The sequence below is a fragment of the Hibiscus syriacus genome, unplaced genomic scaffold, assembly GCF_006381635.1.
Source record: "Hibiscus syriacus cultivar Baekdansim isolate YM2019G1 unplaced genomic scaffold, ASM638163v2 tig00110528_pilon, whole genome shotgun sequence".
NCBI lineage: Eukaryota > Viridiplantae > Streptophyta > Magnoliopsida > Malvales > Malvaceae > Hibiscus > Hibiscus syriacus.
Window position 1 is genome coordinate 2,760,698 of NW_024062770.1, and position 16,686 is coordinate 2,777,383.

General features: G+C 32.6%; 1 pseudogene; it reads right to left on the reverse strand.

Moving 5' to 3' along the window:
* Positions 1 to 10,621: 10,621 nt before the first annotated feature.
* The window catches only part of LOC120130166, a 50,040-nt pseudogene continuing 43,975 nt past the window's right edge, over positions 10,622 to 16,686 (reverse strand).

Below are 16,686 nucleotides of genomic sequence, written 5' to 3' on the forward strand. Positions count from 1 at the left end.
CATGACCAAGAAAAGCAACTTCAGACATCCAAAACTCACACTTTGACAGTTTGGCATATAACTTTTTATCCTTAAGTATCTTGAGCACAGTACGAAGATGAGCATCATGTTCTTTCTTTGTCTTCGAGTGTATCAGAATGTCATCAATAAAGACCACCACAAACTGATCCAAATAAGGTCGAAATACTTGATTCGTCAAATCCATGAATATTTCCGGAGTATTTTCCAAACCAAACGGCATTACTACGAACTCGTAGTGTCCATACCGTGTTCTGAAAGCAGTATTTGGAATATCTTCCTCTTTAATCTTTAATTGGTGATATCCTGATCGAAGATCAATCTTAGAGAGAACTGCTTCTCCCTTAAGCTGATCAAACAAGTCATCAATCCTCGGAAGAGGATACTTGTTCTTGATAGTCACCTTGTTCAACTGTCGATAATCTATACAAAAACGCATCGATCCATCTTTCTTTTTCTCGAACAACACCGGTGCACCCCAAGGTGAAATACTCGATCTTATGAATCCTCTATCTAGCAACTCTTGCAATTGGGCCTTTAATTCCCTTAATTATGTTTGGGTCATTCGATAAGGAGCCATCGAAATAGGCGTTGTACCTGGAAATACATCAATCCCAAACTCCACCTCTCTATCTGGAGGTAATCCATGTAGCTTATCCGGAAACACCTTCTGATACTCTCGTACAGTTGGAATGTCTTCCAACTTAACTTTAGTATCTTTTGTATCCACCACTTTTGCTAAAATTGTTGAACACCCTTGTAACAACAATTTCTTAGCAGTAAAAGCAGAAATTACATTGGATAAGGGATTTACCCTTTCTCCAACAAATATTATCTCTGAACCCGTTGCATTTTTTAAAACAATCTCTCCAGAAATGACTAAACTGAAAGCTCTTATACTAATAAATGTAACACCTAAAACCCCGTATAATTATACCTATACAGATTATAGATGTCACTTGAATTTCTCAAAATATTTTCCAATTCAAAACTGATTTAAAATTTATTTTCTTAAAAAGATAACTGATAATATAAATATATAATATCACATCAAATTATCACATACTATTTAAAACATATATTAGTATGTATTTATGCTATCCATACTAAAAATAGAGTAAAACATTTTAGTTTAGTTATTCAAACCATTTCCAAAATAGTTCAACAGAGCAACAAGGACATTTATAGTACATGCCACTAACTAATTCAAATTCACATCATAGGATGTCTTACTGATATGAAAATATACTCCTCGATGCTTGATATTGCTCTGAACTCTTTATTTTACTACTGGGTTTTTTACCTTCGCATAAAATCATCACACGCTAAGTATATACTTAGTGAGGAAATTTAAAACAATAAAACAATGCAATACAAATCATGACTGTAATTTAATATCATTTTCAAATTCCAAAATCAAAACAACATAATATAAATAAAATCATTTTTGTCAACAACTATTGCCTATAATTCTCAATCCATGAGGAACCCGATATAGGAGTTAAATATTGCACAAAAGTGCTGAGGTCGAGCATTGCTCACCTAATAATGCACCTTAATGATGAGGTTGGGTTTTACCCACCTGACTTGTACTATGCGTCTTTATTTACACTATAGTACTACTTAATTCTACAGCTGCTAGACTTTATGGCATGCCATTAATACTACTAAACCTCAATAACATACTTGGGCATATAGTTATGAATTAAATCATCCATGGAAACTTATAATCATGTATAAACATTAGGGCAATTCATACCCAAAATAACATCCATATGAAAATCTCATGCTGATAAAACAAAGTCGACTTGTCGCAAGTCTTCCAGATGATATATAAAATATATATGTACACGATGTATAAAACATCTATGTGCCATGGGATGCATGTATTGCACTCACCTCGACACTTTATAAATCCCAAAATATTTGCCTCACTACGGTCCACAATTACTCTTTTATACTTCATTTGCTTCAATCACGATCTGTACAAAATTACAAATTTATAACAATACTTATATTAGTATTGTACTAACATAACACATCCCCAAAACAAAATCTATAATATATTTGAAACTTATTTTCTACCAAAATACTTAACACTTAATAATTCCTTTTTAACATTGGCACCAAATTTTTTAATTTACACAAAATGGTCATTTACCATCACTACAAGAAAAATATACCTTTAATGACACACGAGTGATGACACACGCTAATTTATGACTTGTAAAAAATACGTGTTATAAAAAAATGTCATGTTTTTTAAAACCTGAATGATTTATGACTTACAATAATTTGTGTCATAATTAATAGTCATAATCCAAAAAATTTAACAAAAACACGGAATACACTTTTAATTGTGTGTCATTTGTAAAAGTCGTCTTTTAATTTTTTCCTTATTATTTTCATCCTTTCCTGCTTCTTGTCGTGGCCTCCTTCACCAGTTCACGCATGCATGCTTCCCCTTCTTCTATTTTTCCCTTTCTCTTTTTCCCTTTTTCTCTTTGCATCAGTCCACTAGTTTCGCTATTCACCACAACACAGACGAAGGGAGTCAAAATTCAATTTGGGTTTCCACAGGTATTCCTTGTTCTCTATTCTACCATTCAATTTGGGTTTATTCCAGTTTCGATTGGGTTTTTTTAGGAGACAGAGACTCCTTTCTAATTTTTACCCTTCCTTTGGATTCAAAGCTATATTTTTTGGGTATTGGTTTCGTTAAAACCCTAAATTCCCCTCATAGTTATACGGAAGTAATTTATTAACTCTTAGATTTGTTTTTCTCTTTCAATTTGTTTTTGTATTTTTTAATTTTCTCAGATCCGTTCTCGTTTTAGTTTTTGGCGTTTCTTTGCTTCCTTTCGGTTCTGATGAGCTTAGTTCATCTGTATGTACGCATAGAAGCTTTAAATTTATGATCTTCTCTTTATCCTACATTTGATTTTTCTTATTTTTGAATTATTATTCCGTTTTTATTTGATTTTTTTTTTATAATTCACAGGCATTGTTGATATTTTGCTAGTCAAACAAGCTTTTCATTCTGAATTTTATTTCTGCCTTGTTTAGTGTCTTTCTAGCGAGTGTTTTGTGATGTAAAGCAATCAGATTTTGTTTTTACTTTCTCAATGGAGCTTGTAAAAGTGGTGGAAAAGCTTAAATCTCTTTTGTTGGGCTTGGAAAGCTGGAAAAATGGGTTTTTAGCTCATGGATTATGTTTTAATTAGAAAACGTTATTTTGTCTATGGAGTGAAGTTTTTAATTTGTTTATCTGCGATTTCTAGTAGTCTAATTTTGGTTTTATTTTGTTTTGCATTGCGAAGAATTGGTAAGCTGAATATTAAGATTTATTAATTTTGAAAGGGGGAAAGCAAAGCTTAGCGGGTTTCAACATTTCAATTATGGATTTAGAAGACAAATATCTTGCTAGAGGTATATATAATCATATTTGGTCTTTGTTTATTTTATAACTTCATGTTTTTATTTCTTTAACCGTTCCTATGTAATCCGTGTTCTTAGAAGAGATTGTTTGTCGAAGATGAGTAATACAATAGTTGTATCAGTCCAGCCTCATTTTGTAATGCTTTTACTGTTGTTTGAAGTACCGATATAAATTATTTTAGAACTTGAGAAAATATACTTTATTCATATGGGATTAGAAGGTTCTATGAAAATTTTACTCGATTATAATTGATGGAGGTTGATGAAATGGTTTGTTTGAAGACGAGTAATAAGGTTCTGTAAAGATACTTTATAATTGATGGATGGTATAATGTTCAGTCATTTGATTATGCCACTTCCAATAATTCCACGAAAGTTCTCTCTTTTTTTATTTGACTTGAGGCTTTATGGTTTACATATGTACTCGGAATTTATTATCACTGGTGTTTACAAGTAATGTGCTTACAGCTTTCTCTTTGATCACTGATCAAGTTACAAATATAACTCTTTTGATAATTCAAACTTGTTTGAACCGTTGACTGCATTTATATATCTTTAGATGATCTGATCCAGTCCTATAAATGCAGATTGAGAAGCTCACTGCATTTATATTTCCTTTACGGAGCATATAAATATAAGTGACTCTCTTGAATCCTCATTGTATTGGATAATTTGACTCGGGCTGCTTTGCAAACCTCTGCTGCAGCCTACTCCATGAATTCACTTCAGGAGTGAAATTCCTATAATTTGTTTCTTTTTCCGCTGTAGAGAAGGATCTTGTGTCTATCAGGTATATCTTGGCCATTTATAATTATATTTGGAGTGAATGACTTGTCTCTCTTTTTCTTTAGTTCATCAGTACAGTTAGCTTTTATGCATTTTTTTTCTTTTGGTAATGTTTTTGCTTAACAAACATGTGCCTTTTGCCGTCATTTTTAAAATAAATGGGATTATTTTCTTCATCTGTTTTTATTTTTTAAACAAAAAACTTAAGCTTCTTTTTGTTTCAAATATTTTATTTTATGCACAAACCATAGTAAATTCTTGGATCATCTATATTCCTATTTTTAGTTGCATTGCATGATGACCTTACCTTCAACATCTGATATGCTTCAGTGACGCACAGATAACATGGGTCTTAAATATTTGAATTTGGATTATGCTTCGCAGGAATCTCATGTAAAAGAATGGAACTTAAATTTTTGATTCACCACTTTTCCTTCTCGTTTAATTTTTTAGTAGAAATAGGTTGAATTGCATCTAGTCATGGATAGATATATTTATGTGCTAATTCTCAGTGAAATTGTAGGAGTAAATAAAACTAGAGCATTCAACAGCCTAATCTGGCTGATTACATTTTCGTTATTGTTCCTTCTCTTTCTAGTTATTTTAGTCTTCAAATTATTGGTACTGCCAGCATCTTTTAGAATTTAGATGCAAATTCCTTATACTTGCATAGTTTGTCTAGTTCTGCTTGTATTGATGCTAATATGATCTTTTATCTCCTTTTTTCTTATTCAATTTTTGTAGTTTGACTTGCTGAAATTTTGCGGTTAAATTTTGCTTTCCGTATAGATATTTTGTCTTTTGAGAACTAATTGGCAGCTTTCAATAGCAAAATTAGATAATGAGTTAAAAGACTCCAATTTTTATGGAAACATAGATTATCGAAACATTATAGTATATTCTTTGATATATTTCATCAATTTTTATAGGGCAATGAAATTGTACACTGCTCAAAGTGGATCTAACAAAAGGGTTAGCCTCAATTGGATCAATGTTTTGGTGAGGACTTCGATCGATCATTCCTTGTTTAAATTGCAGCTTTCATTATGACTAATCGTTTATTGTAAACTGTTTGTAGTTTATTGTAATTTGTTTGCAGTTTATTGTAAAATGTTTGTAGTGTCCCCCGTCAGTCGGGAGGTACCGAGTGTGGATATTATGTTTGTAAGTTCATGAAAGAGATAGTCGAGAACGGACTTGAAGTTCTGGTCAATAAGAATGTAAGCAAACTTTTCTGATACACATCTATCATATCATACATACACATTAGTCATACAACTATCGTATGGACTTGAAGTAGGATGCTATTCTAAAATAATTAATGCAAGTACTTGTTAGCAAGACTGAAAACTATGAATTCGTGCCGTGATAATGTATATAATTTATATGGTAAGTTTTACTTATTAAATGTGTAAAATTTATTTTTACATATGCTTCAAAGAATGTATATGTAAAATTAGTCATTTTAGTGCTCTTTGATAGTTATATACTTCACTTTAAATAAGTATAAATTATATACATATTTCATATTTTTTACTTAAGTTGGCGCCGGGAAGGAAGAATACACAGATGATGACATTGATGATATTTGCAAATAATGGGTATCTTATGTGGCAAACTTTATTATGCCGTGATATTTTGTATCGACATATGATTACAATATTTTTAATAACTTTATGTGAATATATTGTATGCAAATGGATTGTTTATATATAATATGATATATATATTTAGTATTATGAGGCATTAAATGTGATTTAGTTTGATTATTTGTCAATCTACAATATATATATATATATATATATATATATATATATAATTTACGAAATAAAATTACGACACACGAATGTGTGTCATCTTTTTTAATGAGTTGTGCTTCAATGACACGCAATGTAAGTCATACATGCGTGTCATAAATTTATGACACACAAATGTGTGTCATCTTCATTTATGACGGGGTTTCAATGACGCTCAATGCGCGTTATAAATGGGCATCATAAATTTGTGTAATAAATGTGTGTCATACCTGCGCGTAATAGATTTATGACACACAATTGCGTGTCATCTGAGATTTATGTCGGTGGCTTCAATGACACGCATTTGTGTGTCATCTGCACCCATAGATGACGTGCAATGAGCATCATTAAAGGGTTTTTTCTAGTAGTGCATTTTATCACTTAGATTCCTAAAACCAAAATTTCAGCATTAAAATTATTACCATTCAAATGCTTTTAAAAAGGTATAATTACATTTAAGTACCTCAACTATGCAAATGTTGTACTTAAATCACCAACCTTTTTAAACTTCCAAAATGGTTATATTTCATATCTAAACACTCATTTCACTCCCAAAACAATAATTTTCCAGCATAGTATATCAATTATTAAACAATTATACAACCATTCATAACTTTTCCAAAATTTTCAAAATGGTATCCCAATTTTTCAAAAATTACATAATGGTTCCCAAATTTTTATAAGGATTGTAGAATACTTCCTACATCATTTCCAGCCCTTATATAATTCTTCCATAATTTTTCTCACTCAATTACCTCATTGCCGAATACTTTAAACTTAAAAACTAAGTTTTCATAATTTTACTCAATTTTGATTCAATTCAAGCATGAAATCAATTTCCAATCAACCTTACAACATCTCTACAATCAAATCCATAATCAACTCTCATCAAAACACCAAGTTCTTTAATTTATTCAAGTTTTAATCATAATTCATGCTTAGAAATGAATCTAAAACCTCAAAAACATCAATATTCATCACCAATTTCTTGAACCTTAACATGAATATAAACCATAAAATTTGGGATCTTTAAAATTAAGCAAGTTGAACAAGCATAATTGGTACCAAAAGATAGTGTTTTTTGACTAGATCACTTTCATATTTCACAGCATAACTTGAAATCCAAAGGAAATGCCTTAAAAATAGGAAATAAATATTTTCCCCTTACCTTGGTATAACTCACGAAAATGGAGAGAAAGATGAACAACTTTGCCATGAAATTTATATATTTTTCATGCTAAGTCTATCTTAAATTTCACTTTAATGAATTTTAAATTCATTAAATTAGAAAATTACCAATTCACCCTTAATGAAACTTCGTAATTACGATTAAACCAAGACACCTAACCATAAGTCAAAGATGAACAAATAAAATCTTAGGGTTGTTTGTTTGGCTCTAAATGGAACCATTCAGCGCTGAATACTGAACCGTTCAACATTCAGCGTATTTGTTTATCACATCTGAATGATTTAGTCCTGACTGATTCAACAAAACAGTACTTAATGATTCAACATCAAAGTACATTCTGAATCATTCAGAGCCATTATCAAACAACATGTCACATTCAGAGCTAATTCATATAGAGCCTCTGAATCATTCATCATTTGAATCATTCAGCGCTTAATCATTCTGAAGTAAACAAATAGCCCCTTAGTTTACCGATTTGCCCTTGCCTTTTTTTTCCAAAAATCATAATCTTGCAACTTTAAATCCAACGATCCAAATTAAACATTGAATTAAACCCTTAAATCTAAAGATTTATATTATTTTCCAACATTTACTAATGTGAAAATAATATTTTTTGGTCTAAGGTATCATCCTTTAGATTTTCCTTAATTTTCGATTCGATTCGATTTACCGAATTTTTCTTCAACTTCCTTGTTCTATAACTTTTATTACACACCTCATAATCAAAATTTATTCTTGAAATAAACTATTTATTTACAAGGCCCAAAATGTAAACTTTTAAAAAAATACCATTTTAGTCCCTAAACTTTTCCAAAGTTTATACTTTGGTCACCAAACTTTCAAAATTTCCATTTTGGTCACTATCTAAATTTTGCGGTATTACAATATGGCCCACATTGGAAGGGAGAAATATCTTTTGATGAATTTATTGGAGGTCTTTCTTTCTTTCTTTTTTGTTAAATTTGGTGTGATAAGTCCCTTGCACACATGTAACATTATTATTTGATTTGTGTTTGTGTCTTCAACATGTATCATGTATGTATTATCCTTTTATAAATATATATATATCAATAACTTCTATTGTAGAAACCTATTAAGTGAGTTAATAACCACGTGTTAGAAAACAAACTATAGGACATCAAGAGGGGCAAAAGAAATTTTGTTCGGAGACTTGAAAAATATATGACAAAATAAACAAAAAAAAATAACCCTCAAATTAAGTTGTGACCATCTCTCTACACTAATAAGTGGTTTATAAATTAATTTCTCATGTTTCAAAGAAAATAAACGACAACCAATAGTCATTAAATAGGGACAAAATCTGTTGTTTGATTTAAAAATTATGACTATAAATCGATATACAAAAGATAATGTAGACACTTTAAATTCTTCTTGTGATCAATTTTTTTATAAACATTAAACTTACGTAATTTGTGGCCTTTTGTAGCTCCTTTACACTTTAACCTTTAAACTCAATTTACTAGATTAACATCATATTTTCTAAAAAAATAATAATTTTTGTTTACGATTTTGTATATGTCAGATTGTCTTGAAATTTTCTTTTTAAAGTATACTAGACAGGACTATTAACTATGATTCTAGTAAGAAAATTTAACATACTTTTATTAAATACTTAAACATCATACAAAAATATAAAAAAATCATAACATATTATTAGATTAATTAAGCATATTTCCACTCGATTGGTAAGCTGTAGCTTTTTAAATCTTTAATGTTAGGCCATCGCCACCTTGAATCATTGCTTGAATATCAACCTATGGTGTTGTCTGATTCTCACTTCTAAAATATTCTTGAAGTTCAAATTAATCAAATTAAAGTTATGGTTTATTTTCATAAAATTCAAACTGAAGCTGATAATCAACCAGAAACTAATATATGAATATAAATAAGCTTTACTCGTTAATCTAATACATCTCACCTTGACATTAAAGATGTGTAGGTGAAAGTCTAATATTATTGAAGTCATTAGTGAAAGTAATAAAAAAAAACCCTTTGTTTGTTTATTCATTAGTCAACATACATCACTATGTATTAATTCCAACAAATCACTTGCATATTCACTTTACTATTAAAAAGAGTTTTGATCATTTTTTTCTCAATAGGCAAGATTCGCATACCTTATATTGTTAAAAAATAAATGAATTTAAAAACTCATTTTTATGCAGTTTTGATATGCGGTTTTCATTTATATGACTTAAACAACAATTCCAAATATAAATATGATTAGAGTCATTTATTCTAATCTTTTAATAATTATGTTATAAATGTATTTATCTTGTTTTAAAGTGCAGAGATCATTAATTAATTGTGTCGAAGAATAGAAAATATTATTGAGATAAAATGAACAATAGTTAATCTTAATAATTACCTCATAATCAGTCTTGTCTACACTATAAATCGAAATGTTGTTTTTAGTTAAACTAGACACAAAATAATAATCCTATAAACATAAATCAAAACTATTAAATAAAATATATGTCCTTATAACTAATGAAATAACTCTTGTTCCATTTTCAACTAGTAGGTCTACATCTGATTTAGCCAGAAACTAGTGTCCCTGTGTTGCTGCGGTCAATGTTATGGTTCGTTACGAATACATGCTTGTGATCATAAGTTCTGGACGTATTATAATTAACTATGGGGATCCAACCATGATCGAAGCTTCTACTCTTGTCGTGGGTGCTTGATTTGCCTGTACTCGTTGAAAGTGATTCTTCTAATTTGGTTCAACTGCTCTTCTTTCATATTATGAATCAGCGGTCAACTATCATCTTGTTAAAGCGCGACGTATTTTGGACGCTATCAGCAGATCTTTGTATTTCAATCATGAATGCCCGAAATGTATTTCCGAGTCTGTTCTTCATGCACTATTTATGGTTAATATATATGACGCACTCCCTTCAAAAGAAGAAATTTACAAACAAAGAAAAATAATTTATGCATTGTCTAAATATCAGAAAATGATTCCAAGAAATTATTAATACAATTTATTTTCTGAAAACTATTTCTTATAAGTGTATAAAAACCCTTATTCTATTTGATTTCTTCAGAAAAATTATATCCAACAAATTCTAACACCTACAAGCATAACCGCACGTTACCTAACAAAAACTCCAAGGTAAGTTTTCAAGTTATGGGAAATCCGGGGGGGGGGGGAATTGGTGAGAGTAATAACAGTGTTAGAGAATGATAATGAATCTTGATAATACAAAGTATTTGTCTACCAAACTTGATTTCTTAAAACAAGATGGCTATCATATAAAAGATGCACGTAAAGAAATCATGGATCACCAATTTCAACATAGCAATTCTTAAGAGCTTTCATTCACCCTTCACCTCTATAACTCACCATGTTCCCCCCCCCCCCATCCTGACCAGAGAGAGAAAGATAGCTCACTTCAATCTTCCTTCTTCTGAGGTCCATACCGACTGCTTTCAGCCCCAGAGCTCTCAGCAGGATCAACCGCATCACGACCGCCAGCCCTTTAAGATTCGTCTTCTTTCCCGATGCTTTGTACAAGAATCATCATTGCAACAATGAATACAATTATGTAGACACTTCTGATACCAATTAGTGAATGGATAAAGTCCATAAAAGATGGCCCTTTAACTGTTTTCCTTTCTGTTCTTCCTTCCCTATATCCTTCCAGGAATCGTGAGATTTGAGACCCCTGATCTTCGTTATCAAGGCTCTCAACACCAACAACCTTCAATAGCAACAAAATCCAGGTCAGAAAATGACTCTCGTCTTATAATACAAGAAATACACTAGTAGTATCAAGCAAGAAACCACCATGATCAGCAATTTTCCTGCATGTGATCAACCATCATTGAGAAAAAGGGAAATAATTTCCAGCTCTTATTAGCATTTAAACAATTTCAAGGGTTCAAAGATATAGGGATAATGAATTCAAGAATAACTCAGGGAACAGTGGATAGTTGTACGGACTACTCCCAGCTTCTACATACAAGTTCATACATGTGATCAGCAATTTTCCTGCATGTGATCAACCATCATTGAGAAAAAGGGAAATAATCTCCAGCTCTTATTAGCATTTAAACAATTTCAAGGGTTCAAAGATATAGGGATAATGAATTCAAGAATAACTCAGGGAACAGTGGATAGTTGTACGGACTACTCCCAGCTTCTACATACAAGTTCATACATCTAGGTCCATGTGAGAAAATGCATGTCACCTCATTCAAGGAATTAATACAGTATCATACAGTATCATATAAATGCATGTTACACCCTATAATTTTTAGAATTTTCATTCTCATGCTTCAATTATTGCCCTAACTTTCATTAACTCACAGTTTTGACTGGCCCCATACTAAATAGAAGTTGGAAAGGTTAACAACGTTCAAAGAACTAAAAATAATTAAGATACATATCAGCTTAGGGTGCTGCTAATTTCTCCATTTGCAAAGATACTGACTTAAATGCAAGATTCAGTACCAAAAGCATTGCAACTAGTTTAAATGGATTTGGCATAAGATAATTTAATTTTCTTAACTATAAAAATGACATTTATATCAATAATAAAATATGGCTAGATGGTTAAGGGTTTGAATTAAGTTTACCAAATTCTTAACAAGTTTTAGCATTTTTAATTTAAAAAAAAATTGTATCGCCATATACATGTGGTTAATCCACAGATTCACATGCAGTTCTAAATGAGTTGTTAACAAGGGCTAGCATTTCTTTGAAGGATTAAAGAACTAGGTAAAACTAGCACCTTTTTTTTTATAGGAATAGGATGCTTCATTAAAAACCTCCCTCTAAGTAGTCCATTGCCCTAAGGCAAGAACCCTCTAGTGGAAGGAGGAAAAGAGTACATCATTTTATTAATGATAATACAATTACATAAAATTTAAAAACACTCCTACAAAAATATATAAGACTTGATACACTCCTGCTTGACCTCCCCTCAAAGACATACAAACCAACTAAAAGCAGTACAATCAGCCAATTCCCTCCTTAGCTAGCTTGTCCGCCTCACAATTACAACACCTAGGAATCCACTTGATAATGAACTGATTTAAAGAAACAGCAGACACAATCTCCTTCACAAAATTTGACAGGTAAATAGGGACTGAACTCTGATCTTTAATCCATTCTACTGTTGTCTTTGAATCACTTTCAATAATGAGCCTACCCTTCGAAGCCCATACAGATGAAACAAAGATGTCAATGCCTTTCTTGATAGCCTTCATTTCTGCTAGGATAGGAGTATTAGGACCTACATTTACTGAAAATGAAGTCAGTACAACCCGATTCCAGTCCCTTAGAATTCCCCCAATACCAGCCACCATCCCCACACTACTCACCGCCCCGTCCACATTCATCTTAAAGAAGTCCAGTGGAGGAGGAATCCAGCAGAACACACTACTGTCCAGAACCTTAGAGTCTGAAAGGTTGTCAGCCACAGAGGGGTCACCAATTAAGAAATCAACCTGAGTTGAAAAAAGGGGATACTTAGCTACAAACCACTTAGCTACTCTGAATCGAACAGTGAAAAATAAAGAGATACTGTCCAACTTTCCTTTGTCGAAGATGATCTCATTCCTTAACTTCCAAATGGACCAAAAAACTACCCCTGGAATAAACTTCCATATAGTAGAATATGGCCTCAAATCGGCCCATGAACTAAGCAGTTTAGGAGGGTCTTGCAGAAGAGCAAGCCAAATACCCCAGTACCCTATAATTTTCATCCACAGTTCCCAAGATACAGGACAAGAAATAAATAGATGATGAACTGATTCAACTCCTTGATTACAAAACGGGCAGAGAATGTTCTCCCCTAAATCAACCCCCCTTCTCAATAACTCCACTCTCACAGCTACTTTTTTGATGTGATAATTGCCAAAGGAAAGTCTCCACTCGAGGAGGAACTAAACCCAGCCAAACAACTTTCTCCCACTGAGCTGAGTCATCAAGAGAAACAGAAAGAGCTTTCTTACACGCTTTAACAGAAAACTGCCCATCATCCGAACCATCCTACAACAAACAATCCTCCAAAGCCTCCATCAGTTTAATATTTTTTAGGTTGTCCAATAACTCAACGAATTGCTCAACCTCCCAATCACAAAGGTTCCTCCTGGTCTTAATATTTCAAACCCATCCAGACGAATCGAAACTCCCAAAATTAGCTACGTTACCCAATTTATTTGAAGAAAGGGCATACATTCTAGGAAACATAAGTTTTAAAGGAAAATCCCCATTCCACGTATCACTCCAAAATGAAATAGATTTACCATTACCTATTTGAAGCTTAACATGAGATCTAAGGCAACCTCCAATGACATCCTCCTTTAAATAGTTATTCACAATTCCCCTCCATATCCAAGAGTTTTTATGAGAGAAAACTCTATTAATATCCATGGATTGACAGCTCACATTGTGTTTGCTACATAATAGTTTCTTCCACATCGAATTCTTATCATTGGCAAACTTCCAAACCCACTTGCCCAACAACGCTCGATTTGTAACCTTCAAATCCGCCACTCCCAATCCTCCTTCACTCAACGGCCTACATATATAATCCCAGCGCACCCAGTGCATTCTCTTCTTGTCACCCCTACTCCCCCATAAAAAATCCGACATCAATGAATTTAACCTCTGACAAATAGTAGAAGGCATCTTAAAAATAGATAGGAAAAAAATAGGTAAGGATGACAATACCGACTTTATTAACACCAATCTACCCGCCATAGATAAAGAAACAGCTTTCCAACCAGCCAATTTCTTATTAAAGTTGACAATAACCGAATCCCACAACTTCTCCGAATTCGTTCTCGCCCCTAAAGGATGGCCTAAGTATTCTGTGGGAAATGAACCAATATAACAACCAATCTCCGTAGCCCAATCTTCAAGGATGTCACTCTCCACATTAATTCCGTAAAGTTTACTTTTGGCTAAATTTAAATGGAGCCCCGTTATTAAGCTGAAAATCCTCAAAATTCTTCTAACATTCTTAATCTGCGTAATTGATGCTCGGCAAAATATAATTAGGTCATCTGCAAACTGAAGATGGGACAAAGAGAATGGATTTTGATATTTACCAAAAGAGAAACCTTCAAACAGACCCAAATCCACTGCTTTAGTCAACATCCTATGAAGTAATTCCCCGACCAAATTGAATAGAAGAGGAGAAAGGCTACAACCTTGCCTCAAGCCTTTAGCAATAGAAAACTCCTTAGTAGGAGACCCATTCACTAGAACCGAAATAGAAGCTGTGGAGATACATTGTGAGATCCAAGCACACCACCTCTCTCCAAAACCCATCTCCTTCATTAGCCTTTGAAGAATCTGCCATTCTACTATATCGTATGCTCTACTGAAATCCACTTTAAGAACAACCCCTTTAAGTCCTTGCTTCCTCCAATAATCAATTCCTTCATTTGCTAAAAATGCACAGTCCAACAATTGTCTACCCGGAATAAAAGCAAACTGAGACGGACTAATGATATCCTTGAAACAAGAAATAAGTCTTTTTGAGAGAACTTTTGAGAGGATTTTATACAAGCTGCCCACAAGACTAATGGGTCTATAGTCTTCAATGCTCTCGGGAGAACCTTTCTTAGGAATCAAGGTTATAAACGCATGATTGACTCCACGCTCCCACATCTTACCTTGATAGAAATCAGAGAAAAACTCCATGGTTTGCTCCTTTAGACTTTCCCAATATTTCTTATAGAAACCCATGGTAAAACCATCCGGGCCAGGGGCTTTCGCACTATCCGAAGAAGAGATTACTTACCACACTTCTTGCTCAGAGAATTCCACCTTCAAAGATGCACTCTGAATTGCTGATAGTTGCGCAAAATCCAAATTTAGGCCCTCAACCTCCATTGCTGAATTGGTATTGTAAGCTGTCTTGAAGAAATTGAACAAACTGCTTCTAATTTTTCCTGTGTCCGAGATAAATTCTCCCTTAATTTTCAATGAATGAATAGTGTTGACCCTGTTCCTCGTCAAAGCACTCAAGTGAAAGAACCTCGTATTTCTATCCCCATCCTTAATCCACCTACTCCTGGACTTCTGACACCAGATGCTCTCCTCGGTCCTTAACAGCCTCCACAACTCCTTTTTACATTCTACCATCTGATCCCACTCCCCCTTGGACAAGATTCCACCTTGCGACTTCCTTTCCCAATTCTCTATCTTCCCTTCAAGAACCGAAATGGAGTCTGGCAACCCAACATTGCTGTTTCCAGGCCAACTTCTGATCTTCTTTTTAGCCATCTGTAGCATTCTGAAAATTCCCCCAAAATTCCTCTTATTCTTAAAACATGTTTATGAACAAGTCTACTCAAGGATGTACATAAATCTAGCTAATCCATGTTGAAAATCAAGAAGAGGTTGAAGGGAAGAAAGAAGGCTGCTACTGTGAGCAAAGAGGAAGAAGAAAAAAGGGAAAAAGAAATTGGAGAATTAGGTCCTGCAAAAACAGCTTGATCATCTCTCAAGTATGAATGGGATTTTATACTTGTAATCAACTATACAAATAAGGAATGATAGTATTGGTAGTATTAGAACAAGAAGGTATACCGACTTGTACAATACTAACTACTTTGGTTCAAATACTTTAATTGTGAAAAATCAAAGGAATAGTAGTATTGGACAAGATTTGACAAAATGAACCAAGTTGAAGGACCAACTTCAGAATTTTTTCCCTTTCAAACATGTATCAGTATCACTATGTTCACACCATCTTGTAGCTAGACATATCACTTATGTCCTGAACATGAGAACACAACTCATCAACCTAAACTAACCTGATTTGACCATAAAAGTAAGCAACTTTAACCCAAAAATGACTTGATGATCTAAACCTTAAATGCCCCATACTCAAAATGAGCTGAACAAGTAATCTGAAATAACCTGAACTTAAATGAAGTATAATCTTAAAAAAAATTAATAAAATAATACGTAAAACATAAATTATAAATCTGTTTTAATTTGTCTTGTAAATTGTAACAGTCATTTTGGATTATGATAGAGTATGCAATCATTATTTGGAATGTATAATTTGATCATATTTTTATATTTATTCTATTATCCTTACGTATAAGTGTGGATGACTATACATTTATAGTTAAAATCATTATATATAAATACGATTTAGACTTATATCACAGTATCACTATGACAATTTCAGGAAATATTACTAAATTGTGTGTGTGTGTATTGTAGATTAATTAATTTAATGTATAATAATTTATATTAAATTTCATGTCAAAAATATTTTTAATTATTTTTAAATTTATTATAAGAAATTTAAACTTAAACTCTCTAATTAAAATGAATAACTTGAATTTCGTCTCGAATGACCTAAACCCAAATAACATGATTGTCGAACTCAAATTATGACTCGAAATGACCCGAACATGAAAAATTCTGACCCAAAAAACCTCATTGTCAAACTTGAAACA